Here is a 26,670-nt window from a genome sequence, read left to right as displayed (position 1 = left end):
AAAGTGAAGGGTAAGTTGTTGCAGTTGACCTCCCCTCCTCTACAACCAAAAAAAAAAAAAAAAAAGTCAAATTGCCAAGTGGGTCTCTTTTAACGTTTTGAGACAACACATTCCTCATTTGAGTATCTTACTCCACCCCATTCATTGAATGACCCAAAACCTACCAATTTTGAATGAGGCTAAGAATAAGAGAAGGCTCAGCAAAAGGTCCGGGCTTCTGTGCAAGCTGCTCTGACACTTGGGCCATATGATCCAGCAGATCCAATGGTGTTTGAGGTGTCAGTGGTAAATGGAGATGCTGTTTGGAGCATTTGACAGGCCCCTATAGGTAAACTGTAGTTCAGGCCCTCAAGATTTTAGAACAAAACATGCCATCATCTGTGGATAACTACTCTCCTTTTGAGAAACGGTTCTTGACCTACTACTGGCCCTTAGTAGAAACTAAATGCTTAACCATGGGCCACCAGGTTACTAGGCAACCTGAGCTACCCATCATGAACTGAATGCCATCTGACCCACCAAGTCATAAAGTTGGACATACACAGCAGCACTCCACCATCAAACAGATGGTATATACACAATCAGGCCTGAGCAGGCCCTGAAGGCACAAGTAAGTTACATGAAGATGTGGTCCAAATTCCCATGGTGCCCACTCTTGCTACGTTGCCTTCTCTCTCCCAGCCTGCACTTACACCCTCATGGGCAGTTCCCTAGGATCAGCTGATGGAGAAAGAGAAGACTCGGCTTAGGCCTGGTTTACAGATGGCTCTGCATGATATGCAGGTCCCACCTAAAAGTGGACAATTGTGCCACTATAGCCCCTTTCTAAGATATCCCTGAAGCACAGTCGTGAAGAGAAATCCTCCTGGTGGGCAGAACTTTGAGCAATGTACCTGGTTGCATATTTTGCTTGGAAGGAGAAATCGCAAGACATGTAATTATATACTAATTCATGGGCTGTAGCCAATGATTTTACTGACTGGTCAGGGACTTAAAAGGTACATGATTTGCAAGTTGGTGGCAATGGTATCTGGGAAAGAGATATGTAGATAGACCTCTCCGAATGCACAAAAAATGGAACTATATTTGTGTCTCATGTGAATGCTCATCAAAAAGTGACCTCAGCAGAGGAGGATTTTAATAGTCAAGTGGATAAGATGACCCATTTTGCGGATACTAGTCAGTCTATTTTCCCAGCCATCCTATTCATGACCCAATAAGACATCAACAAAGTGGCCATGGTGGCAGGGATGTAGATTATCCCTGGGCTCAGCAAACATGATTTTCACTCACTAAGGCCAATCCAGCTACAATTACTGCTGAGTGTCCAATCTGCCAACAGCAGAGACCAATACTGAGTCCACAATATAGCACCATTCCCTGATGTGGTCAGACAGCTACCTGGAGGGCAGTTGATATCACTGCATCACTTCCATCATGGAAGAGGTTACATGTGTTCTTATTGGAATAGACACTGACTCTGGATATGGGTTTGCCTTCCCTGCACATAATGCTTCTGCCAAAAAGGCTTATGGAGTGCCTTATCTATCATCATTGTATTACGTACATCATAGCTTCTGGTTGAAGAACTCACTTGACAGCAGCTGACGTGCAGTGCTGGGCCCAGGACCACATCTTCATGTAACTTACTTGTGCCTTCAGGGCCTGCTCAGGCCCAGGGCCCATGGTCATAGAATTCATGGCCTTACCTTATTCTCTACCATCCTGAATAGAATGGTAAAATAGCCTTTCAAAGACTCAGTTATACCAGCTAGGTAGCAATACTATGCAGGTCGGGGCAAGATTCTCCTGAAGGCTGCATGCTCTGAATCAGCATCTATTATATGGTGCTTTTTCTCCCAAAGCCAGGCTTCACAGGTTCAGGAATGCAGGGGCAGAAATGGGAGTGGCACCACTCACTATTACCCTCAGTGACCTACTAGTAAAATGTTCGGCTAGCCTAGAGGTCTTAGTTCTAAAGGAAGGAACGCTTCTAAAAGGAAACAAAACACTGACTCCATTGAACTGAAAATTCACACTGCCACTGGCCACTTGGAACTCTGCATGCCTTTGAATCAGCAAGCAAAGAAGAAAGTGACTGTGGTGGCTGGGGCGATTGATCCTGACTAACATGGGTCAATTGGGCAGCTACTATATAATGGAGGTAAATAAGAGTATGTCTGGAATATAGAAGATCCCTGAAGGCATCTCTTAGTACCACCACGCCCTGGGATTAAAGTCAATAGAAAACACAACAATCCAGATCCTTCAGGAATAAGGGTTTGGACAGCTCCACCAGATGAAAAATGATGACTAACCGAGGCATTTGCAGAGGGCAAAGGCATACAGAATGGATAGTGGAAGAAGATAGTTAAAAGCAGCAGCTACGACCACATAACCAGTTACAGAAATGAGGACTGTAATTTTCCTGAGTATTTCCTTTTTATTTTGCTGTAAATATACATATACATGTGTGTGTGTGTACTGAGTAAAAATCTTTGTTTTCTTTCCTCTTATTCCCTTATTGTTTAGCATAAGCTGTACTGATTTTATATCATAACATTTAAGTATTGTTAATTATACGTCATACTATTTCATGTATGGGATATCAAGGAGAAGGGTAAACATCACTCAAGGATTTTACCTCTTTTTCTGGGGAAGAGGTTACTGTGTTTTCAGTTGTATGTAGGATAGTTGTGTCATGTTGGGTGGAATTATAGTCTTGTTATTGTCTTTATTTGGAGATTAAGCATGGTTTAGGAAGATTCATGTGGATGCCAAGTATGTGTCAACTTGACTGGGCCTGGGATGCCCAGATATGTGGTCAAACATTATTCAAGGTTTATCTGTGAGAATGTTTCTAAATGAGATTAATGTTTAGCCAGTAGACTGGGTAAAGCAGATTGCCCTCCCCAGTGTGAGTGGGCCTCATCTAATCTGAGCCCTAGATAGATAGATGGCTCTAGATAAGAGCAAAAGTATGAGTAAGGGAGTCTTTGCCCTCTCTCTGCCTGATTGTCCTTTCTTTTTTTTTTTTGAGACGGAGTTTTGCTCTTGTTGTCCAGGATGGAGCACAATGGCACAATCTCAGCTCACTGCAACCTCTGCCTCCTGGGTTCAAGCAATTCTCCTGCCTCAGCCTCCTGAGTAGCTGGGATTACAGGCTCCTGCCATCATGCCCAGCTTGCTTATTTATTTATTTATTTATTTATTTATTTATTTATTTATTTATTTATTTATTGTATTTTTAGTAGAGATGGGCTTTCAGCATGTTGGCCAGGCTGGTCTCAAACTCCTTATCTTAAGTGATCCACCCACCTCGGCCTCCCAAAGGGCTGAGATTACAGGTGTGAGCCACTGCGCCTGGCCCCTGAATGTCTTTAACCTGGGACATCAGTCATCTGTCCTCGGCCTTAAACTCCAACTTAGACTCCAACTTATACCATTGGCTTTCCTCATTCTCAGGCTTTCAGACTCAGACTGGAACATACATCATTATCTCTCCTGGGTCTCCAGCTTGCCAACCAGAGATCTTGGGACTTCTCAGCCTCTATAACTGTGTGAACCAATTCCTTACAATATATATGTTTCTCTGAAGAACCCAGGCTGATACAGTAGCAAAGGGAAAATTGAACCTGGAAGAGTCTCATGTTGACCTTAATGCTCCAGCAAAGAAGTGACACATGTTGCTTATCTTTTCAGCTCATTGACCAAACCTAGTCACATGATTCCATCAGAAAGGGAGTCAGGAAATACAATTATATCATGCACATACTTGGAATGAAGAAAGATGAGAACATTTGGTAAACAGCACTAATAGGCAGCATATGAAGGAGATGCTACCCTCTTGGAGGCAGAAGGTGCCATGGAGCTGATGGTTCTCAGCTCTGCCAGCTTTCGGGTCCCACTTTGTATTTCCTAGTGCAGTGTGCTGATGCATTATAACAACATCTTGAAAAAGGAAAATAAAAATGGTAAGTAACAGGATAGATTTTAGAAAAGAGTATTTTTTTAAGGTAAGGTTCAAGGCCCTAGACTGAATGTGATGAGGGTGCTGTGACACACAAAGCAGATCATTAAACATTTAGTAACCAATGGTTATTGGGGCCTTGGCTTGACAGCCTCATTTAGGAGACAGCTGCACTTGCCTGCATTGATTGAGATGGCATGTGCTAACAAAACCTGAAACCTTCAGATTTAATGAAGGCAAGGAGTCATCCTTGGGCAGAAAGCAACTATCGAACTGATTATCGTAGACAAACCCAAAGTTTGATTAATTCCATGGAGCATTGTGTCCAAAAAGAAACTCACTATAGTTCATATAAATCAACTCAATCAGGATCAGAGAAATCTGGTAAATTCCAGTTGACTGGTGGATAGAATGACTCAGATAGGCAGTCAGAAGGATCACAAATAATTACTGAACAAGATTCTCTCAAGCTCCTTCCTGTTACTACATTAAATGTTTAAGGAGTCCTACTCTCTCAGATCATGAGGATATTCTTCACACCTCCTCTCTAAAGCCCTTTACATTACCAGTGATGTAGGCTTGGCCCCTAGAAGGTTGCAGCTCTCACAGAGTCTACTCCACCTTGAGCCAGATGCTATGAAAAGCTAAAGCCCAAAGGCTACAGCCTTCACCCTCAACCCACTGTTTAACATTGCAGACCACACTCTCTTTTTAATTACATGTATTTCATTAGTTTGCTTATTGATCTTTTGCAAATGATCTAAGTTTTAACTTGAGTATTCAGGTAGGGTAGGAGGCAGGCAAGCCGTGGGTCTGTGAAAAGTAAGGAGGCCAAGAGGGCAAGTGGGTAGGGCTGATCTAGGAGGCAAAGTGCATGAGAGAATTAAAGACTGCTGATCACTCAGCAAATGGATGCTGACTCCACAGGATATTTGTGTGTAGTACAAAGATAAATGCCACACATAGAGGTGGGAATGAGGAGTAGCAAGAAGCTCTGACGCACTGGATGGAAGGGCTGTGGGAAAGAGAAGGGTGGAGAGATGAGATGGAGCTGAGGGCAGAGCACTTTGATGACTACTGAAAAGCTTTGGTACTCACTTCTTTAGGCACAGGGAAGTCATACAAATATTTTTAGCTGGAGGGTAACTTGATAAAGTATTGAGTTTTTGTTTTTCTTTCTTCTTCTTTTTTTTTTAGACGGAGTATTTTTCGCTCTTGTTGCCCAGGCTGGAGTGCAATGGTGCAGTCTTGGCTCACTGCAACCTCCACCTCCCGGGTTCAAGCAATTCTCCTGCCTCAGCCTCCCGAGTAGCTGGGATTAGAGGCACCTGCCACCACACCCAGCTAATTTTTGTATTTTTAGTAGAGACGGGGTTTTACTATGTTGACCAGGCTGGTCTCGAACTCCTGACCTCAGGTGATCCACCCGCCTCGGCCTCCCAAAGTGCTGGGATTACAGGCATGAGCCACTGCGCCTGGCCAAAACTGAGGCAATGCTTGGGATTGGCATGGACTGAAAAAAGGAGCAATCCTGAAAAGGACCTCATTTATGAGGCTATTGTAGAAGCCCACACAATCGTTCTTTCAAACTGGTTTCTAACAACAGCCCCCAAACCATCAGGGACAGATGACCCTACCCACACAACATGTCCATTATTTTCTCCAGGGTAAAAAGTTCTTTTTCTTTCTCTTAGCATCATAATTGACATGATAATAACTCATTTCCTCCACACTCCTCTCCTTTGTTATAGACACTTGTAGTACTAAAAGAGTAGGAAACCAGTCTTAGGTTTTTCTTATTGTTATCTGATTCCACTCAATCCTGCCTAAGAAGAGCAACTATTATTCATATCTGTTCTACATGTATATCTGTTACATACCAGACACTGCTTGTGAGGCATACAAAGAAAATTCCTGAATTGTTTCCTAAGGATATTCAGAGGTAACTAGTGAAATAAACAAATGAGCTGTACCATTAAAGGTAACTGGAGGAATGGAGCAACGTGGGCTGCCTGGTCCCCTCCTCAGTCTAAGGCACATAACCCCATGAAGTAAGGTGGCTACACTGGAGAAAATCACATCCACACTGAGTTTAGAAAAAGGAAAAAAGGAAACACTAAAAGATTATCCTGGGTTGCCCGGGCGCAGTGGCTCATGCCTGTAATCTCAGCACTTTGGGAGGCCAAGGCGGGCGGATCACGAGGTCAAGAGATTGAGACCATCCTGGCTAACACGGTGAATCCCTGTCTCTACTAAAAATATAAAAAATTAGCCGGGCGTGCTGGCGGGTGCCTGTAGCCCCAGCTACTCAGGAGGCTGAGGCAAGAGAATGGTGTGAACCCGGGAGGCAGAGCTTGCAGTGAGCAGAGATGGCACCACTGCACTCCAGCCTGGGCGACAGAGCAACACTGTCAAAAAAAAAAAAAAAAAAAGATTATGCTGGGTTAGTAGAGAAATTGAGCTTTAAGATAAAGGAAGCTGCTATGTTGAAAGATTAAACAAGGAAAACTAAGTTCTAATGTGGACACAGAAAGGTCTTGGTAGGGAAAAGAGACGAAGAGTGAGGTGCATCGCCAAGGGGCATCTTTCTGGGTTACAAGAAGCAAAAACAAATGCAATGCCTGTTTCTTAAACATTTGTCTTGTGCCAAGTGCTCCACATGGCTCCTCTCATTTCATCTTCCGCACAGTACTATGAAATATGAATCTGAGTTAGTATCCCCATTCTGCAGACGAAGAAGCTGAGGCTTATATAAGGACACACAGCTAATAAACAGGTGGTTACGGATTCCACCCAACTGTTGAGTTCAAGAGCTTATGGATTTAAGTACCACACTTACACTGTCTCCACAATCCTGATTGTAAATTCTCAGAATCAGGTCCACTGATCCATCTCTTGCAGCATAGCTACAACTAAATTACATTTCCGTGTATTTTGCAAACATCTACATGGATATTCTGTAAGTACTTCTTTTTTAAAATGTCCAAAAACATCTCTTTATCTTCTACCACCCAAGGTACACCTCTTCCTGCATTCTCTAATTCAAAAAAGGTATCATCTTTCTCCCAGTAAACTATCTTTAATCAGGGGAATATCTCTCAATATACAAGCAGTTGCTAAATTTTGTCTGGCCTTCTTTTGACATATTTCATACGATTCTAAAGTCACTTTCTATGATAGCTGGCCTATCCCTGTTCTCTCCTCCTGCAATTGACTACCCACCTGCCTCACACTGCCAGTGGGGCTTTGACACCAATGATGGAAACCCTCAGTGATAAGTCAGTTAAGTGTACATGCTCTGGAATCAGATAACCAGGCTTCAAATCCAGGTTTCCGTATTTACTAACAATGTGACCTTCAGCAGTAACTGAAATATCCTTGGTTTCAGTTCCTAAACACATTAAATTGGGATAATGATAGTACCTATCTCATAAAGTCATGGGAAAAATTAAATGAGACACTTCCGCTTGAGACACAGAAGGCCCCTATGAAATGTCATTAAGATCGTTGAAGTTAATGACAGGGTTTCTTCCCTGATCAAAAGCCTCTGTTGACTCCATTTTGCTTACAAAGTGAAGCTGGAAGAAACGTTCATCATGATATTCAAATCCCAAAAGAAAATTGCCTTCATCTACCTTTCTAGACTTCTCTTATATCCAAGTTCTCCTCCCCAGCTATGCTGTGCTCTAACCAGAGACCATTCACAACACCAGCACAAGGTGTTCCTTGTGCCTGGAACAGCCTTCATCCATATCAGCGATCAAATCTGACCCTTGGGCCTAAACATCACCTTCTCTGCGAGGCATTCAAATATCCTCTTCTTCCAGACACCCCAGTGGTCTCTCATAGGGCTCTGTTCCACCTGTGCCTGCATCACTAGATTGCAGGTAACCTTGTTGACTGCACTCTATCTCCCATGACCACTTTTTTTTTTTTTCTTTTTTGCGGTGTTATACTGTACTGGCTGTAAAGGAAACCTTCGTTCTGCACCCTTCCATCCTCAACTCTCGTGTGCCAGGCACCTCTTACTCTACACCCATAGTCACTCCCACAACTATACTTTTCCCTGTGAATAGCAGCACTGGGAGTGATTCTCTCACTCCCCACTAATGCCAACCATCTTCCTTCTCAAATACACCTGGTCAACACTGACCCATGCCTTGGAAGTTGGCACAGCCAGTACTAGCATAGGATGACAAATTACTTGCACCAGCCCTAATCAAGACTAAGTTATCTAATAACTTAGGGGATTTTCTCCATCCACACAGTAGGTTCTTAAGAAATCAAATTAAAATACAGCAGTGGTTCTCAAACCTGTCTGCACATTGAAATCACTTGGGAAGCTATATTAGTTTTCTAGGCTTCCATAACAGCATACTATGAACTGGATGGCTTAAAACAACAGAAATTCAGTGTCTTACCATTCTGGAGGATAGAAGTCTGAAATCAAAATGTCAGCAAGGCCATGGCTCCCTCTGAAACCTTTACGGGAGGATCCTTACTTGCCTGCTCCTAGCTTCTGGTGGTTTGCCAGCAATCTTGTACATTTCTTGGCTTGCAGATGCATGACTCCAATCTCTGTCTTCATCATCCCATGGCATTCTCCCATGAAGCTTTAAGGAATTCTAATGCTTCAAGGGCATGCATGATGTGGCAAAGAAGATTGAGATGGAGACTAGAAAAACAAGAGAAAGCAAGAGAAGATGGGAAGTTGGGAGCCAAAGAAAATTGCCTTCACCTACCATTCTGGACTTCTTTTCTTTTGCATCCACTCTCTTCTCTAGCTATGCTGTGCTCTAATCAGAGGCCACTCACAACTCACCAGGCCCCAACTTCACACGGCCATCTGTTTATAAGGACACCAGTCCTATTGATTAAGGGCACACTGTACTCCAATATGACTTCATTTAACTTAAGCAGTTACATCCTGCAATTACCTATTTAGGAATAAGGTCACATTCAGAAGTATCAAGATTTAGGGCATCAACGTATCTTTTTGGGGGGACCCAACTCAATCCATAAATGAAGTTTTTAAAAACGCTGTAATGTTCCACACCCAGAGACTGTAATTTAATTGGTCTAGGGTGCAGCCTGGTCTTCTGAAATTTTTTAAATTTTTTAAATTCTTTAAGCAATTCTAATATGCAAACAAGTTTTAAAACCAAGTGTCAGGGGTTCATATCAAGGGGTTTTGGAAATGTCAGGGGTTCATATCAAGGGGTTTTGGGGTCAGGCTGCCTGGCATTGAATCATGCCTACACCACTTACAAGATGAGTGACCTTGGGAAATGTGTATAACCTCTCTGTGCCTCAGTTTCCACCATTTAAAAATGGAGATAATAATATTAAATAGTACTTGCCCCATAGAGAGGGTATAGGAATTAAATTAGGTTATAAAGGAGAGCATTTAGAAATATGCCTGAAATCATATTGCCCCTATTATTACTATAGTTCAGGCATACCTGCACCCTACCTTTAAAAGCCTCAATGGCAATATTCAATGAAGACTGTTTAGTCTCTATTTTAGAGATGAGACAAAGAGAGCACATAGATATTCAATAATTTACTCAGAAGTCTGTGAGGAGCCCTAGAAAGAAATTCAGGTCTCCTGTGTACAGTTCACAGCCCAGAACCCCAGGAAGCCAGAGGTTTTCCATCCAGGTCCCAGGGGCCACCATAATGTGGGGTGAGGATGAAGGACTGGGGTGGAACAGCTCAGTTTTATCTGCTTCACATGTTGATACCCTAAAGGATTTTGTTTGAAAAGGGACCAGGGCTTCCCATGGCTTAAAAAAAAATAAAAAAATAAAAAAAATAATTAGAAAGCACTGTGATGCAGCCATAAAAAAGGATGAGTTTGCGTCCTTTGTAGGGACATGGAGGCAGCTGGAAACCATCAATTTCTTAGCAAACTATCACAAGAAGAGAAAACCAAACACCGCATGGTCTTCACTCAATAAGGTGGGAACTGAACAAATGAAGAATCCAACTTGGACTCGGGAAGGGGAACATCACACACTGGGGGCCCTATCATGGGGAGTGGGGAGGGGGGAGGGAATTGGCATCGGGGAGTTATACATGATATAAATGATGAATTGATGGGTGCTGACGAGTTGATTGGGTGCAGCACATCCAACAATGGGCACAAACATAACATATGTTAACCAAATCCTGCCACGTTATGCACATGTACCCTAGAACTTAAAGTATAATAAAAAATAAATAAAATAAAATAAGAAAGTGATTTTAGAAAAAAAAAAGAAAGCACTGTGCCTGATTATGTCACCATAAACCTTCTAAACTGACAGTTTATCCTGGCTTCTGCCTCCTCCCTTTTCCCTGTGGAGCAGAAAAGCCCCAGAGAATTTCAGGTGGCTGAGGGCACTCCAAAAGAGGAGGTGAGCGGATGTCTCCACGTTCTGTAAGAGGAGGAATGCAGACAAACTCTGCAGCATTTCAGAATGTCTGCCCTCTGCTCATTACTAAAATTTGTGTAAGGGGGACCGAGAATTAAGACCTCCCAAAGCTCCAATCAGAGTCATCTCCACTGAGAAATGCAAGATGAAATGGACGGAGCACTCTCTTACAGCTTCTAATCACCGGGAAGTTCAGGAAATTGGAAACGCCCCAGAAACAACATGACATATCAAATACCAGAGCCTGGGTGATCCATCACCACCGTCATCACTGTGGTCATTACCATTCACTTCCACTCCGCGGACAGCCCGTAAATCAGCTTGTAGAGCTCTTTGGGATCGCTGAGTGAGAAGCACTGAATAAATGTCAGCTGGGATCATTAGAGATACCTTTCACTTCAGACAGATAAATGTTAGTGAGTCCGTGGTCAAGAAAGCACCAATAGGGACCTTAGCTATTTGCAGGGGCCCCAAGATACTAATAATGGTTTGCATAGTCAGAAAATTAAGATAGAAAAGGAAAGGCCCTTCTTATCCCACAATATTAAAAATACTCCACAAGCATAAAAACTCATTTACTGTACTTGGCTTGTGAAGGGACATATTTCTTGTTCAGTGAAGTTCCTCCATGATGGTGATCTGAAAATAGGCAGAGAGCCAAATAATTTGTAATATGCCAGTGCATCAGGACAAAACTTTGAAACCTTCACTAAGGACATTGGGACCAAGCCAAGGATGCTTATAGGAAAGGCCACTGCCTTTGTGCTCCATTCTACCACCGTGAGCCCTCTGGTATCTTTTTGCTTAGCCTTCTCTTCTCAAGTATTAGCTCTATGCAGTGTGTCCATTGTGTACATAACAGGCAGCTCTCCAACAGCAGCTCCAGAAGCGAAGGTTGGGTCTAGGGATTATGACTGCTCCTATGGAAGATTGCCCAGGACTTCCCAGCATTGGGACACTGTGTTTTCTAGACCCGAATTGATCAGTCTCTTTGTTCAGAAAGATAAACCTTCATCTTCTAACATATTCCCTTGTGTGTTTGCATCTGTGTGTTACTTTGGCCTAGGTTATTGGTTTCCATTGAACTAAGTACCAGGCCCACATGGAGGAGGGGACTGTCTTTTTAGTAGGTTTTCTATTGTTCATTGTTTGCTGAGTGCATTCTCAGTACAGTATTGGACAGATCTTCAAGGTCCCTTGAGGCAGAAAGTCCAAAATAAGGAGACAGAAGTGACTCATATAGAAACTGCTCTGCTGGGAAGAAAAGCCAAGTTGTTCATGGCCTGTACATGAGCCAGGTGGGTGGGAGTATGTTTATGCTAGAACTTCCAAAGACTAACTTCCAGTGAGGCCCTCTGGGGACACGAGACTCTAGTCAAGTCTGTCTTTGGGGGAATGCTTCTTCCTGCCTAATACAAGGCAAGGCCACCTGGGGATTCTGGAATTTCCCTTTTAACAATTACACGGATTATATTTGTCACTGGGACACAAACACCTTTTTCAGTGCTATATTTATTTTGTGCTTAGAAATGAGATAGAATTACAAAGGCCAGAATGGAAAAAGTTTAGAATTCAGAAAAGAATATATCAGCATATTGGGCTCAATTCTGTTCTTCAAGGTTTCTCTTTAGATGGGATGGGGCTTTAAGCATTAAGAACCATTCTATCTTTCAAATTGCATTCCAAGAGCCCCCATACAGCCATCACAGAGAGCCTACTGGAACCTGAGCTTCAGTGATACAGTTGTTTACCCATTGGAAGCGGAGATGGCAAAACCTAGGGAATTATTTTAGAATATAGGTAATTCAATGACATTGTGTTTACTTTTGACACAAACACAATGCAGGCTGGCCTCTTAGTGGGAAGGGAGGATTGGATCCTTCTTTTCTTTTTTTCCCCGACTCTTGTCCACATTATCTATTTGTTGTTACTAATTCAGTATAGGTTGGAGTGTGGGAAAAGGGGAGGAAAAAAAGGAATAAGGAAACTCTTCCCTTATGTAAATCAGGACTGCCCTAAGATGGTTTTTTGCTCTTTGGGCCAAGCAGATGTTCAAAGCTGATTCTTTCTTTCTCATGGGCATTTTTGTGAATTTACCTGAGGCTCCCTTCTCAGGCTTCATCTAGCTGAAACTTCTGTAATTTTAGAAATTTTTCCTCTATTTGCTGCTCAATCCTCACCATCATCCCTGGGTTTTCTTGCAATCTACTCTACATAAACTCTTTCCTGTGGGAGTTCCATTACATCTTCCAAATGTCCCTCGATCTTGAAAGACCAAAATGCTGGAAAGAAGAAAAACAGACAGAAGTGAACACTACACTAGTTTCTACTTGCCACCCTCAGGGCATTTGCCAATTTGCTTTGTGGAACATAGATGCTGAACAAAGATCAGCAGCCAAGAGTTTCTAACAGTCTCATTGGCAGGAGAGTTGAAAATTGGTGGATAGGGCTACCAAGGACGCTACAACTTGAGAACTCATGATCTGAAAGAAAAGCTAACTGCAGAGATGTAAAGTGGGTATTATATGTGCAATTTTTCCTTGAGGTATTTTCCAGCTTCTAGCTGCACATGTGTGAGGCAAGTTGCCAAGAAAACAAGTAAAAAGCAGCTGCTAAGAAGCTAAAAATCTAAGCAGACATTTCAGTAGTCTCATGGTGCTGGAAAAAATTGAAGTTCATAGCCTGCCAAGAAAGAGAATCTCTAATAAGCATACTAGACTCACCCTTGAGCTCCTTGAAGGGATAGGCTCTAGGAATAAAGATGAACTTAAAATAGACCAGTTCTCACAAACCCTAACATTGAATCTGAAATCCAAATCCAATAGATCAAGATAATCTTCCTGTGGTCTATATGCCTGTCAGAAGAAAATTAAATCCTCTCTACAGGGAGATGTCATCCACAGCATCTACAATTTTTTGGCAGACATTATAATGTCTGCCATTTGGTCACATTTACCAAGCATGCCAGAATACAAGATCAAATGACCAAAAACAACAGTTGAAAAAAAAAACTGACTTTAGAAACAGACTCAAAGGCAAATATTTAAGTTCAAATTATTGGACATAAAGTTTCAAATAACTATAAATAACATAATCAAAATAGACAAAAAGATGGAAAATTTCATCCAACTACTGAAATCCATTAATATCATCAGAAAACTCAGAGTTTAATAATACAACACTGAAATTAAAAATCCAACTGGATTGAAATTCAGTTGGATTTAAAAGCACATTAGATATAGCAGAAGAAAAAATTAGTGATCTGGAATGTAGGTCAGTAGAAAATATTCAGGTTGATACTTTTCAGAGAAATAGAAAGAATAAACAACACAGAAAAAGAGTTTAAGAGACATACGAAACATGATGAAAATAACTTTCATAAGTGTAGTTGTAGTCTACAAAGGAGAGAGATAATTGAACAGAAGAAACACTGTGAGAATTTTCCAAAACAAGCAAAAGATATTAGTAAATTGACACTCTACAAATTCTGAGCAAAATAAATACAGATAAAGCTAACCCACAAACACTAAAAAGAATATCTTATAAACAGACAGAAAACAAACACATGATGTTCAGAGAGATACAATATTACTATGGTTGAGTTTTCAATAGAAACAGTGAACAAAAATGTCTTTAAAGAGCTAAAAGAAAATTATTGCCAACCTAGAATTGTGTACACAAGGAAAATAGCTTTCAACAATAAAGGCTAAGCAGACAATTTCAAACAAGCACTTAACAAGCAGGAACAACAACAACAACAATGGCACAAGAAAAATGACCGTAGATGAAAACGTGTTATTGCAAGTAAAGACAGGCTAGAGGGAATTTTGTAGTCTTAAGTGCATAAACTAGAAATGAAAAGAAAACTTACCATCTCTAACACAAGTATTCACAATAAGTTAGCAAAACTGCAAATTAACCCAAGAGAAAGAAGGAGGTAGGTGGGAGAAAAATAGAAATAAAAACAAAAATTATTGAAATAGAAAGGAATCATCTAATAGAAAAAAGGCAACAAATATTTGAAAATATTATTAAAATTAATACTTAGCAAGACTAATCAAGAAAAAAGAATGAGGAACATATTACTAATACTAAAAACAAGAAAGAGGCTATCACTGCAGATTCTGGAAATATTTAAAAAGAGGTTAATACAAACTTATGATCCTAAACTTGACTAAATTTATTGACTACATTTATGACTGCCACTTTGCAGAACTGTTTGGCAATATAGACTAATGCTAAACATAAGCATGTTCCATAACCCAGCAATTTCTCTTCTAGGCAACTCAACAGAAATGTATGCATATATTCACTACGATGTATAAAAATATGTGTTCTAGCATCAATATTTCTTTTTTTAACTTTTATTTTAGGTTCAGGGATACATGTGCAGGTTTGTTATATAGGTAAACTTGTGTCACAGGCATTTGTTGTACAGATTATTTCATTATCCAGGTACTAAGCTTAGTACTGAATAGTTTTGTCTTCTGATCCCTCCCTCCTTCCACCCTCCACCCTCAAGTAGGCCCCAGTGTGTGCTGTTCCCCTCTTTGTGTTCTCATCATTTAGCTCTCTCTTATAAGTGAGAACATGCAGTATTGGTTTTCTATTCCTATGTTAGTTTGCTAAGGATAACGGCCTCCATCTCCATCCATGTTCCTGCAAAGGACACAATCTTGTTCTTTTTTATGGTTGCATAGTATTCCATGGTGCATATATACCACATTTTCTTTATCCAATCTTCCACTGATGGCCATTTAGGTTGATTCCTTGCCTTTGCTATTGTGAATACTGCTGCAACGAACATATGCGTGCATGTGTCTTTATGGTAGAACGATTCATGTTCCTTTGGGTATATACCCAGTAAGGGGATTGCTGGGTTGAATAGTAGTTCTGTTTTTAGCTGTTTGAGGAATCGCCACACTGCTTTCCACAATGGTTGAACTAATTTACACTCTCGCCAATACTGTATAAGCATTCCCTTTTCTCTGCAACCTTACCAGCATCTGTTATTTTTTGACTTTTTAATAATAACTTTTATGACTGGTGTGAGATGATACCTATTGTGGTTTTGATTTAGCAGCAATATTTCCAACAGCCTTAAAAATACCCAAATTTCTTATTAAAACAGAATATATACATAAATTAGGGTGTATTATTGAAAATTAATACCATTGTCAGCAATGCAAAAAACAAACTATGCTACATGTAATAATTAGGACGAATTTCAGAGCTGTCTGATCTCACAGACATCCAAGAGAATATATTGCATGTTTCCATTTGTATAAATTTCAAAAATAGACAAATGTAATCTTTGATGTAGAAGTCAGAATTAATGTTTTCTATGGGCAGAGGTGGGTAGTGAGCAGTGGAGAGGTAATAACTTACTGAGGGTATGAAATAGACTTTTGGGAGGCTGATAATACACAGTGTTGATCTGGATGTAATTACATGAGATTTTCAGTTTTCCAAAAGTTAAGCAAACTGTACACCTATGATCCATGTACTTATATAAAAAAGCAAAGTGACTAGAATAGCTAAAATAATTTTGAAAAAGAAGATCAAAGTTGGAGTACTCACACTAACCTGTTTTAAGACTTACTCTAAAGTGACAATCATTAAGACAGTGTTGTATTGGTGAAGAGCTAGACACATAAATCAATGGACAACAATAGAAAGTCTAGAAATAGGTCCACACAAATATGGCCAATTGACTTTAGACAAAGGTGCAAAGACAATTCATTAAAGAAAGCATAGTAGCTTTCATCAAATGATGCTGAAACAGTTGGAATCCCCATGTTAGAAAATGAACCTTGACCTGTACCTCACAATTTAAACAAAAATTTAGATCATAGATCTCAGTGTAAAATATAAAACTACAGAACTTCCAAAAGAAAATCTTAGTAACCCTTGGGCTATGCAAACTTATTAAATAAGACGCCAAAAGCACAACCTATTTTAAAAAAGAGACAAAAGTGGCCTTATCAAATACAAAAATGCTTGCCCTGTAAAAAACATTGTTAAGACAATGAAAAGACAAGCTATAGATAATATTTACAAGTCATGTACCTTACAAAGGACTTGTATTCAGCAAATACAAAGAACTCTCAAAACTCCACAAAAGAAACACCACCACTTACACATACACAAATGGGCAAAATATTTAAATAGGCATTTCACCAGAGAAGATATATAGATGACAAAGACATGGTGTTCCACATCATTAGTTAATAGAAAAATGCAAAGTAAAACCACACTAGGACACCATTACACACCTACTAAAAATGACTAGAATAAAAAACAAACAAAAAGAGAGGACCAAGTACTGATAAGGATATAGAGAAACCAGGAGTCTCATACATTGCTGGTAGGAATGCAAAATAATACAGCCACCCTGAAAAACTATTTGTCAGTTTCTTATAAAGTTAAAATACACTTGCCATATAACCCAGCAATCCCATACCTAGGTATTTACCCTAGAGAAATGAAAACTTATGCTCACACAAAAACTCTTACAGTCTATTAATAATTGTCAAAAACTAGAAACAATCCAAATGTCCTTCAACAGGTGGCTGAATGAACTGTGTACATCTACACAATGGAACACTACCCAGCAATAAAAAGGAATGAATTCTTGATGTACACAACATGGATAAATCTCAAAAGCATTATGCTAAGAGAAAGAAGCCAAACATAAAAGATTGCACGCTGTGTGATTCCATTTATATGACATTCTGGAAAAGACAAAACTATAGAGCTGCAGAAAAGACCAGTAGTTGCCAGGGGTCAGGAGTCGACGAGGATTTTGAGCAGCAGGAGGGACATTTTTTGGGGTGATGGAGCTTCTCTGTGTCCTGATTATAGTGGTGGCTACATTAATATGTACATATCCAGGCATAGAGCTATACATTTTTAAAAAGTTAATTTTATATATGCTAAAATTTTCAATGTTTAATAATTTTAGGGTAGAACATTCTGCTTTTTATTTGCATTGTTCACAGCAAACTGAACACATTAGTGGAGCTTCAATGGCTATTGCTTTTAGACAATGGATATTTAAGGAAACTAATTTACTTCATCTCATAGTCATTAAGAAACTCAAAAAATAAACCCATGGAAAAAAGAAATAAAAGGTCAAACTTTAAGCTTCAGCTCTCTTTGAGAACTGTTTTGGCATTGACTATATCATTACCTACCTAGCTATGAGGTCACACTTCTGCCCAGTTCATTAGAATTTACCTTTAATTCTATAGCAAACCATAACTGCAAAGCCAACATGTTCTAGTCAACATTTATTGCACTGGCATATTTCTCTCAAAGGCACATATTGAAGAAAACTAAAGAGACAGAGTCCCTCCAAAGTTCTTTGGGTTAAGACTCTTGGTGATACTTTAAAATGTTTCATTCAGAGTATTATTTTGGGAACTTCCTCTAGCATTCTAATGATTCACAGATTTTGAGACCATTAAAATATTTTTCTCGATTTTCCTTTCCTTACTTATGCCACTTTGTTGTTTTTTTCATTTTACTTTAATTTTAATTCTTGTGGGTATGTGGTAGGTGTTAAATATTTAATAATTTAAAATTCCTATGTGCATCATTGTATGGGTATATATATATATTTATATGTATATGAATCGAATTCGATTCATATATATGAATTTAATTCACTAAGACTAATACACATTAATATATATGAGTTTATATGCATATTAGTCCTCAATTAAAAATTTACAAAGAAAAAAAACAAAGCAAATAGACAGCAACAACGAAAGCAGCACCAGATAGGTTCTCTCTGCAATGGCTTTGGGAAATGTGCAAACATCAGGCTAATGGAAAACATTGGAACTTTGCCCCAACAAACTGGGGAAGTGCTGGCCAATCCCAGCGTACCACCTGCTCTTCGCACTTGCTGTCAGGAAGATAATGCTGTATGCTGGGCCCTCCCGGGTGCAGCCATCTCTCCTGCTCCCCAGCACTCCATCCTTTAGGTTAGCCAACTTCAGGACGCAAGTTCCACGCTCTCTAGGTCTCAGCCATGTCTCCCCACTTCTCTCAGGGTCAGGAGGCAGATGCACTCACCCACCCTTTTGAGGGAAGTCATAAGATGCACAGCACACCAGCAGCTCCATGTAAATCTGCCTCACAAAATCCCCTTCCTTTTCACTGTCCTACTTCTTTTTTTTTTTTTTTTTTTTTTTTTGAGACGGAGTCTTGCTCTGTCGCCCAGGCTGGAGTGCAGTGGCCTGATCTCAGCTCACTGCAAGCTCCGCCTCCCGGGTTTATGCCATTCTCCTGCCTCAGCCTCCCGAGTAGCTGGGACTACAGGCGCCCGCCACCTCGCCCGGCTAGTTTTTTGTATTTTAGTGGAGACGGGGTTTCACCGTGTTAGCCAGGATGGTCTCGATCTCCTGACCTCGTGATCCGCCCGTCTCGGCCTCCCAAAGTGCTGGGATTACAGGCTTGAGCCACCGCGCCTGGCCTCACTGTCCTACTTCTTTTCCTATTTCAGACCTGCTCAGAGATTCCAGGTGAGAGTTCCAAGAATCTGGAAAAAAGGACTTGGCATTGTGATTTGAAATTTGCATTATCAATGGATTGCTGGTTTAGTAATTATCTGTGAACTCAGGTTAACAACCTGTGACACGTAGCAATCGTTTAGCAATTCAATTTTTTAAGTACTCACAAAAAAAGAAAAGAAAACAGAAGGGCACCTTCTTTGTTGATTTATTTTCTGTTACTCTATTTTACGTATTTTGTTAAACCTGTTTCTTTCTGTTCATTAGATTAGATTACTGTTGTAGATCCATTAGGAAAAATGCATACCACACTGCAATGTGAAGGGCTGGCACACAGAGAAAGCCAGCTGGTCACCCAAGCAATTCACCACAGAGCAGAAGAATTCACCAAGCCCCAGGATTTTATTGTCAGAAACATTGTTAATACCTAGAGAATAAATGGATAGCTCAGGGGCACACTCACATTAATCAACCTTGCAGAGCCTGAGATAGACAGGTAGATAGGTAGATCAGATAACACATTCACATATAGTATAAAAGCACAGTAGCCAAGCTAGATTTATATACATATCATACTATCAACTTATTAGCCTGATGTTTACTGAAAGCTTCCCACTACCTTCTCTACTTGTAATCAAAATAGATGGGAAACTAAGTCAACCAAATGCAAACGGATATCAATGAAGACAGAAGGAAAGGAATTGAAGGGACCTAAAAAGTTTCTCTTAGAATAGGTGGTTTGCAGCACCATCCTTTCAAATAGGTACACCCTGGATAAGAAAACATGAAAACAGCCCCCCACCCCACACACCCTTTTTTCTTTTCTTTTTTTTTTTTTTTTTTTTTGAGACAGGGTCTCCTTCTGTTGCCCAGGCTGGAGTGCAGTGGCGTGATCTCAGCTCACTGCAGCCTTCGCCTCCCGAGTTCAGGGGATTCTCCTGCCTCAGCCTCCTGAATAGCTGGGATTACAGGCACGCGCCACCACACCCGGCTAATTTTTGTATTTTCAGTAAAGACGGGGTTTCACCATGTTGGCCAGGCTGGTCTTGAACTCCTGACCTCAAGTGATCTGCCCACCTCGGCCTCCCAATGTGCTGGGATGACAGGCGTGAGCCACCGTGCCCGACCAAAAAACCCATATTTTTGAGACTGCCTCACCAACACTCCCTCTCATCTGTATCAGATCACGGCCTCTACAATTTCTTTTTGAGCTGAGTTCTGAAAGACAAGTAGAAAAGTTACAGAGCTACCTATGGGGAATGCAGCATTACGGGTAGACAGAAGAACACAAGCAAAGAACCAGGGGCATAAAACAAGGTAAGTAGCTGTGCAGACCTTTTGCAAAAGCAATGTGAATGGCAAAAGCAAGAAGGTGGCCAGAACTAAAAGAAGCAGCATGCATTGTGAGCCTCTTCTGTTACAGTTGCCAGAATGCAAAGGCGACAGCTCTGGTCACGGCCCTCAAGGAGCCCACTGACTGGAAGGGGTTATATGCGGGTAAAGAAACAAGACAGCAAGAGGTGCCGTAGCAGTGGTAGGTACAAAGTACCATTCTGAGCGCAATCTCAACATAATTCTGCTGGCTTGGACCAATTCTAGCTCTCTTAGGTAGTAGCAAGTACAACAGAGTCTTCTATTCATTCTCTCTAGTTGGGGTTTAGGATTTCTCAGGACCTGCACATTGAAATCGCTATGGGACGCGCGTGCCTTGCCTCTTCTTTTCTAGTTTTCGTTCCAGCCCAGTTAACAGTACTTATCTATAATAAAGTGCCTTTGTCCCAGCAGGGGCCATCGCCAAGTAAATGCAATGAGAGTTTTAAGGTTACTGAATCCACACCAAAAATCTTTCATATTTATCTAAAAAGCATGTAATTATAAAGCAAATACATACCTTGGGAATGAATAATTGAATCATAAAATCCATCAAATGTCATTTTACTCATTTTGCCCAAGTGTCTGTTCGAAATGATTCTAAGCAGTGTGACGTCAGTATCTATTGAATGCCAACCTTACACAGGGATGCATAAATTACCCTCTCAGAGAATTAATGGCATATAAATATATCTCCATTAAATATGTTTCAAATTCGGTTGTTATACATTCACTACATGTATAGGTGCTTTTTTAAAAAATTTTTATTATACTTTAAGTTCTAGGGTACATGTGCACAGCTTTTAAAAGTTACATTTTGGGCCAAGTTACCTCTGAAACCACAAGACTTTTTTTCTTTCTTTCTTTTCTGGAGCTGCAGTGGAGTCCCAGGCCAGGACTGTTATATATGGTGATGATAGCAGGCAGCTCAGATTACCCCAAGAACAACACCCAGGCAAGAGCACAGAGAGATGCCGCTTGTTCTAGGCGGCTATGAATTAGAGGCCTCATGGTTAGTTCTCTGAATATTTCTCAGGCAGTCTTTCAGGCTGCTCTCTCTGTGGGTTGGTTCATCTGGAGTTGATGAAGGAAGAAGTATTTCAGAGCCAGCATCTGCAGTTCTGTAGCCGTTTCACAGACACCTGGGGGTCCAGGCACCATTGTGGGTGGCTCTTCCTCCTCAACCTGGAGAGGGCTGGGTTTAATTCCTTCATGCTAACCTCCCATCACCACACTGTACCCACTGTTCAGCCTTTCTCCCCTTTTGTTGGGGAGACATATTTTCCACCTTTCCTTGGTAAAGTAACAATCATCATTTCTAAAAAAGAAGATTCCAAGACATTGAGTCAGGGGTTGTTCGCTTTAATAAGCAACCATAGGAAGAAAGAGAAAGAAAGAATACCGTCCTTTATTAAGCACATAATAATTCTTTCAATCCTCATACAACACCCCAGAGAGGCAGATACTGTTATTAGGACTCATGTAGGGAGTGGAGGGTAGTACTTAAAACCACTGAAACTAGAGTGAACTGCGTGGATTCAAATCCTGGCTTCAGGACTTACTAGTTGAGTGACATTGACAAGCAACTTAACATATCCACGTCTGCCCCATTTTCTGGTTCCTCATTTATAAAATTGAAAAAAATCCTTGTTTCTATTTCCTGAGTTATCATAAATAAGATAATACTCTAGGTGAAAAGCACTTAGATGAGTGTTTGGCATATAGTAAGCTCTCAGAAAAAAAGCTTATTATTATTAATAATGTATCATTTTATATATGAAGAAACTAAAATTCAGTCATTCCCAAGATTACAAAGATGTTAACAGTAGAACTGAGATTGGAACCCAGGTCTGGATTGTTCAGTCACTAATTAATTCAACAAGCTCTTTCCATTACCCATTATTAGTTGTTATTGGGATACAATTCACCCTGGGTCTCTTGCATTGCTGCACATCTTGCAAATGGGGCACTGACTGTCCTTTGTCCAGAGTTATTTGTTGAAGGGCATTTATAAAGCAAAGAGACTTGGAAGAAAAAAGATACGGACTCCCTCTGGAGTAAATTGTAGGCCTGCTTTTACTGTTCATTATGACAGATTTGGGCTTCTTAATCCCAGAGTCTTTTCCTGTAATACAAACTACTGTATGTACAGGCATCCATCTGGGGCCATCCCTATCATCTCTGGGAGACTTGGGGGCAAAGGGAACTGACACAAATATGCTGATGCTCTTGCTTCTTGCCACACCGTGAGATCCAGGAGTGTGTGTCTTCTGCCTTGAAACTGGTAGGCTGCCATGTCAGCTTGCAACTGCATGGATTCAAATCCTGGCTTTAGAGCTTAATTACTGTGTGACACTGACAAGCAACTTAACATATCCATGTCTGCCCTATTTTCTGGTCCCTCACTTGTGAAATGGAGAAATACGGCAAAAATCTTAGACCTCGTCTCAGTTCTTGACAGTATTGGGGATGAGAGGAAAAAAGGACCCTGCTGGGCATGTTTGGGAGTATGTAAAGACCCCCTGAGATTTGACAGAACGCACTCACTAAAGTGGTAAGCAAGTGGAGAGTAATGAATGTTGATGAACGTTTAGAAGATGAGCAGAAATAGGTAGGGTTGACCAAGCACCCAAATGGTGCATTTGTTGTTGCTTACTCTCCCTCAGGAAAGAGGAGGAAGAAATTTTGCCATGGGATTCAGGAATGAAAAACCAAATATGTTCTACATGTTCTCACAAGTGGAAGCTAAGTTATGGGTATGCAAAGGCGTGGGGGTGGTGTAATGCATATTGGTGACACAGAAGCAGGGCAGGGTAGGAAAGGAGTGGGGGATTAAAAAATCTACATACTGGGTACAATATACATCACTTGGGTGGTGAATGTACCAAAATCTCAGACTTCACCATTACCTAATTCATCCACATAACCAAAAAATCACTTGTATCCCAAAAGCTATTGAAATTTATATATATAAATATCTAAATTTTACAAAAAATGTTATCATGGGCCAGCAAGCCCATGGCCCCAGCCAAAAGGCAATGTGGCTGTCCCTGATGAGCCCAAGAGTCCCTAAAGCTGAAACATAAGGTGCCACCAATGAGCACATAGAATTTTAGGTGTATCAAAGACATACAAATTTGTTTGGCTGAGCTCAGAGCAAATGGCCACTCTCAGATGAAAATAAATGCAAAGCCTTGTTGATTAACTCAAAGCCACTCTCTCCCTACATGCCCTGATCCCTCCCTCTCTCGCTGTCCTGACCTCAGCTTCTTTAAGGAAAAAGATGATTAGGGGTGAGGCTGCGGTCTCTCTGTCTCCAAGCAAAATCAAAGACCATATGCACCCATATGAGTGTGTAGGGGAACTTTGGTGAGAAGGAATAAAACTGTTATGACACCGTTAAGTACAGCTGCCCAGGTCACAATTACACATGGTCCCATAGGAGAAGGGAGCCCCCAAATTCAATTGATGGGATTGGAGTGAGGTTCACCGTAGATGGGAGTAGCTAAGGTGATGCTGAGAGGGGCGTCTTTGGGCAGGAGCTGTGGTTGCTTCTACCTCTGAATGTCTAACAGCAATACATACATTAAATATTTGTACTTCCCCATCCTATAAGTGCCAAAGGGGATTCTCCCAGTCAGAAAGAGCCACATGTAAAAAACTGGTTGTACTTTTGGGGAGGTCTCGACCCTAATGAGGTCACTTTGAGCCATGAGTCCCTGTGACTGATGAACTTGTCTATTGGAGTCTCTGGCAAAGGGAGGCAGATTCTACTCAGAGACGCCCCTTGGGGTTTTGGACCTGTCACCTCCCTGACATGATTAACAGGTACATGCATTTTGGAAAGAAGCTATGAGATTACTGTAGGGCTGTCGTCCAAACTGAAAACCTGACGCAAGGAGGCCTTGTAATTCTCTGATAGTTCTTTTTTTGGCACGGGAGAACTAGAACTCAATGACCAACAAGGTAAGAAGAGCCCAACAAGCCCCTCTTGTCAAAAATGTATGAAGCGAGCCTGGCCCCAGCAGCATCTTGGCTTTATACAAAAAAGTAGTAGCTATCCCTTGAGAAAAACTTTATTCCCCATTCTGCCACCTGAAGTAAAGCCACTGGCTCAGTGAAGCCCTTGATTCACAGAGTTTCCACTAAGTGCCTGGGCCTGGTTCACTGATGGTTCAGCTAAGCTAAAACCTGATGGTGTCCAACAGCTGTTCAACTCCCTGCCAGCTATGCAGAACCAGGATGTGGTTGCTCTGCTTGGTGAGCAGAACTCAAAGCCATACTCATAGCTCCAGCCAATACTCCCTTTGATGAACCATAGTATATTTCTCCTAACTCTTGGACTGTGGCCAATGGCTTAGCTCTTCAGTCTGCCATTTAGACAACTACAGACTGGCAGATTAAAGACACCCCACTTTGGGGTCATGAAATGTGGAAACATATCATGGCTGCTAATCAAACCATCTGGGTTGCTCCTGCAGATGCCCACAGTAAGGGTCTGTGCTCTGATGAGATGGGCTGCAATCAGGCTTTTAATGGGGTCTGCAGTGTCCAGATTGCCACCATTGCCACCATGATCTCTCATCTTCCCACAGGGCAACATGGCCACCATCATGGACTGTGGACAAAGCAAGGGTCTTTATGTTTCTGGTGCAGAAGTTCCCACTGCATGCCAGATTTGTGACTCCTGCCAAAACAATTTGTGACTCCTGTCTTGATCCTTTTATCTCCCAGTGAGGAAGGCTACACATAACCCTTAAAGTTGATGCATCATGTTTTGGGCTTGCTGGACCATTTGTGGTCTGCTAAGGGTAAACTTTTTCATCACAAAAACTACCCAATTACAGGCTAGTGGTCAAGGTATTCAATAGACAGTCAACACTCCCTGCCATCCACAGGTATATGGTATTATTCTGAGCTGGGAAAGGCTTTTTCATATTTTTGATTTTACCTCAATCACCTTCTTCTAGTATATATACCTTCCTAAGACAATTTAGCCACTGAATGTGGCTGTTCCCAGGAAGGGATTATGTTCTCTTTCACTTCCTGGATAATAATTAGGATGTAAGGGGTGAGGGTTTACATAAGCCACTTTTGAAAATTCTGGATCTTTCCTGACCATTCCTGGGCATGATACTCTTTTCAGTCCCCTCAAAACAACCCTAGGTAAGCCTGCTTGGATCACCCTCTGGGTGGAGGCACAGGCAGAAGGGGACCTGCAGGACTCAAATTTGATTTTAGTTTGGCCACCTGGGTGTTCTTGTTGGACTGACATGGTAAGAGGGCATAAGGATGATGACTGCCTGGTTGAGTACATGACTCACTGAGTCCCCTACAGTGGCCCACATGTGCCAAAGTAGGCGATATGGTGGGTCTCTGCCAGTTTCATAAAAATGCCCTTGTCCTTCTCACGTTTGATCTCTCTGAATGAAAGGCATGGGTGTGAATATAGGATGATGTTTTTAAGGTGATATTATAGCTCCTGGAATGGGACACACTACTTTTGTGGCCATCGAAGAAGAATAACGACCTTGGCACTGGAGAAGATAACACCTCAGAACCCAGGAGGGATGGAGCGGTGAGGGAGACTAATGCTACTTGTCTTTCAGAAACTTCCCTGGACCCTTGATTCCAAAGGTGTCACTCTCTCAACCTGACGCAGGCACGTTAAATTTAACTGACTTCTGTGCCTGTCATTCTCCACCAGATGGTTCTAACAAAACAGCAGGGAGGAGCCCCAGTTCCTGCACCTCCCCTGCAAAACACCCTTTCAGCACCTCTAGATGTTTTCCTCATCACTCTTTTCCAGCTGTCACTCAGTCATCCCATGCAGCAGATGAACGCCTCCAGTCTGGCAGCATGGACCAACAGGACAGGTTGGACTGACTGTCCTCAGGTGAAAAACAAGGACATGGGAACTGAACTGGGAGCCTTAAGGTCCACCAGCCAAGTGGAATCCCAAGCTGACAGCACGGATAGCTGGGGCCCTCCAACTCCCGTAGGTCCCACCTGAAGGAGGAGGCAGAGGGGCATCTATTGAAAACAATGATTCCTTCTTAGGGGAACCATGAACACTCCTCCAACTACACTTGTTGTATGGAAGCCAGGTATGGAAATAGTGACAGCTATGGAAATCATGGTGAGAAAAACTTCCCGAGGTGTGAGTGTGTTTTGCAGGGAAGGTACAGGAACTGGGGCCATCCCCTGCTGTTTTGCTGGACTTGTTAGAGCTGTCTGGTGGAGAACAACAGACACAGAAGTCTGTTAAATTTCAGACAAATTGTGTGGAATCTGGCACCTCAGGGGTGGCTGTAAGAAACTTCAAGTCAGATGTTAAAGCAAATATCACCAGTAAATTACGTAGCTCTCAGATGACTGTGGAGAGCTCTCCAAA

The 26,670-nt window shown here is 41.4% G+C and overlaps 1 long non-coding RNA gene across 1 annotated transcript in view; it reads right to left on the bottom strand.

The window, feature by feature from the left end:
• Nucleotides 1-8,480: 8,480 nt before the first annotated feature.
• The window catches only part of LOC108536902 (uncharacterized), a 41,683-nt gene continuing 23,493 nt past the window's right edge, over nt 8,481-26,670 (bottom strand). The window contains exon 3 of the long non-coding RNA XR_001887652.1: nt 8,481-8,645. This is a non-coding gene — a long non-coding RNA (uncharacterized LOC108536902). The remainder of the gene's footprint in view (nt 8,646-26,670) is intronic.

Source organism: Rhinopithecus bieti, unplaced genomic scaffold (genome assembly GCF_001698545.2).
Source record: "Rhinopithecus bieti isolate Rb0 unplaced genomic scaffold, ASM169854v2 scaffold_13577, whole genome shotgun sequence".
Lineage (NCBI taxonomy): Eukaryota > Metazoa > Chordata > Mammalia > Primates > Cercopithecidae > Rhinopithecus > Rhinopithecus bieti.
Note: the sequence above shows the minus strand (reverse complement) of the source record. Positions and strands in the feature narration are given on the sequence as shown.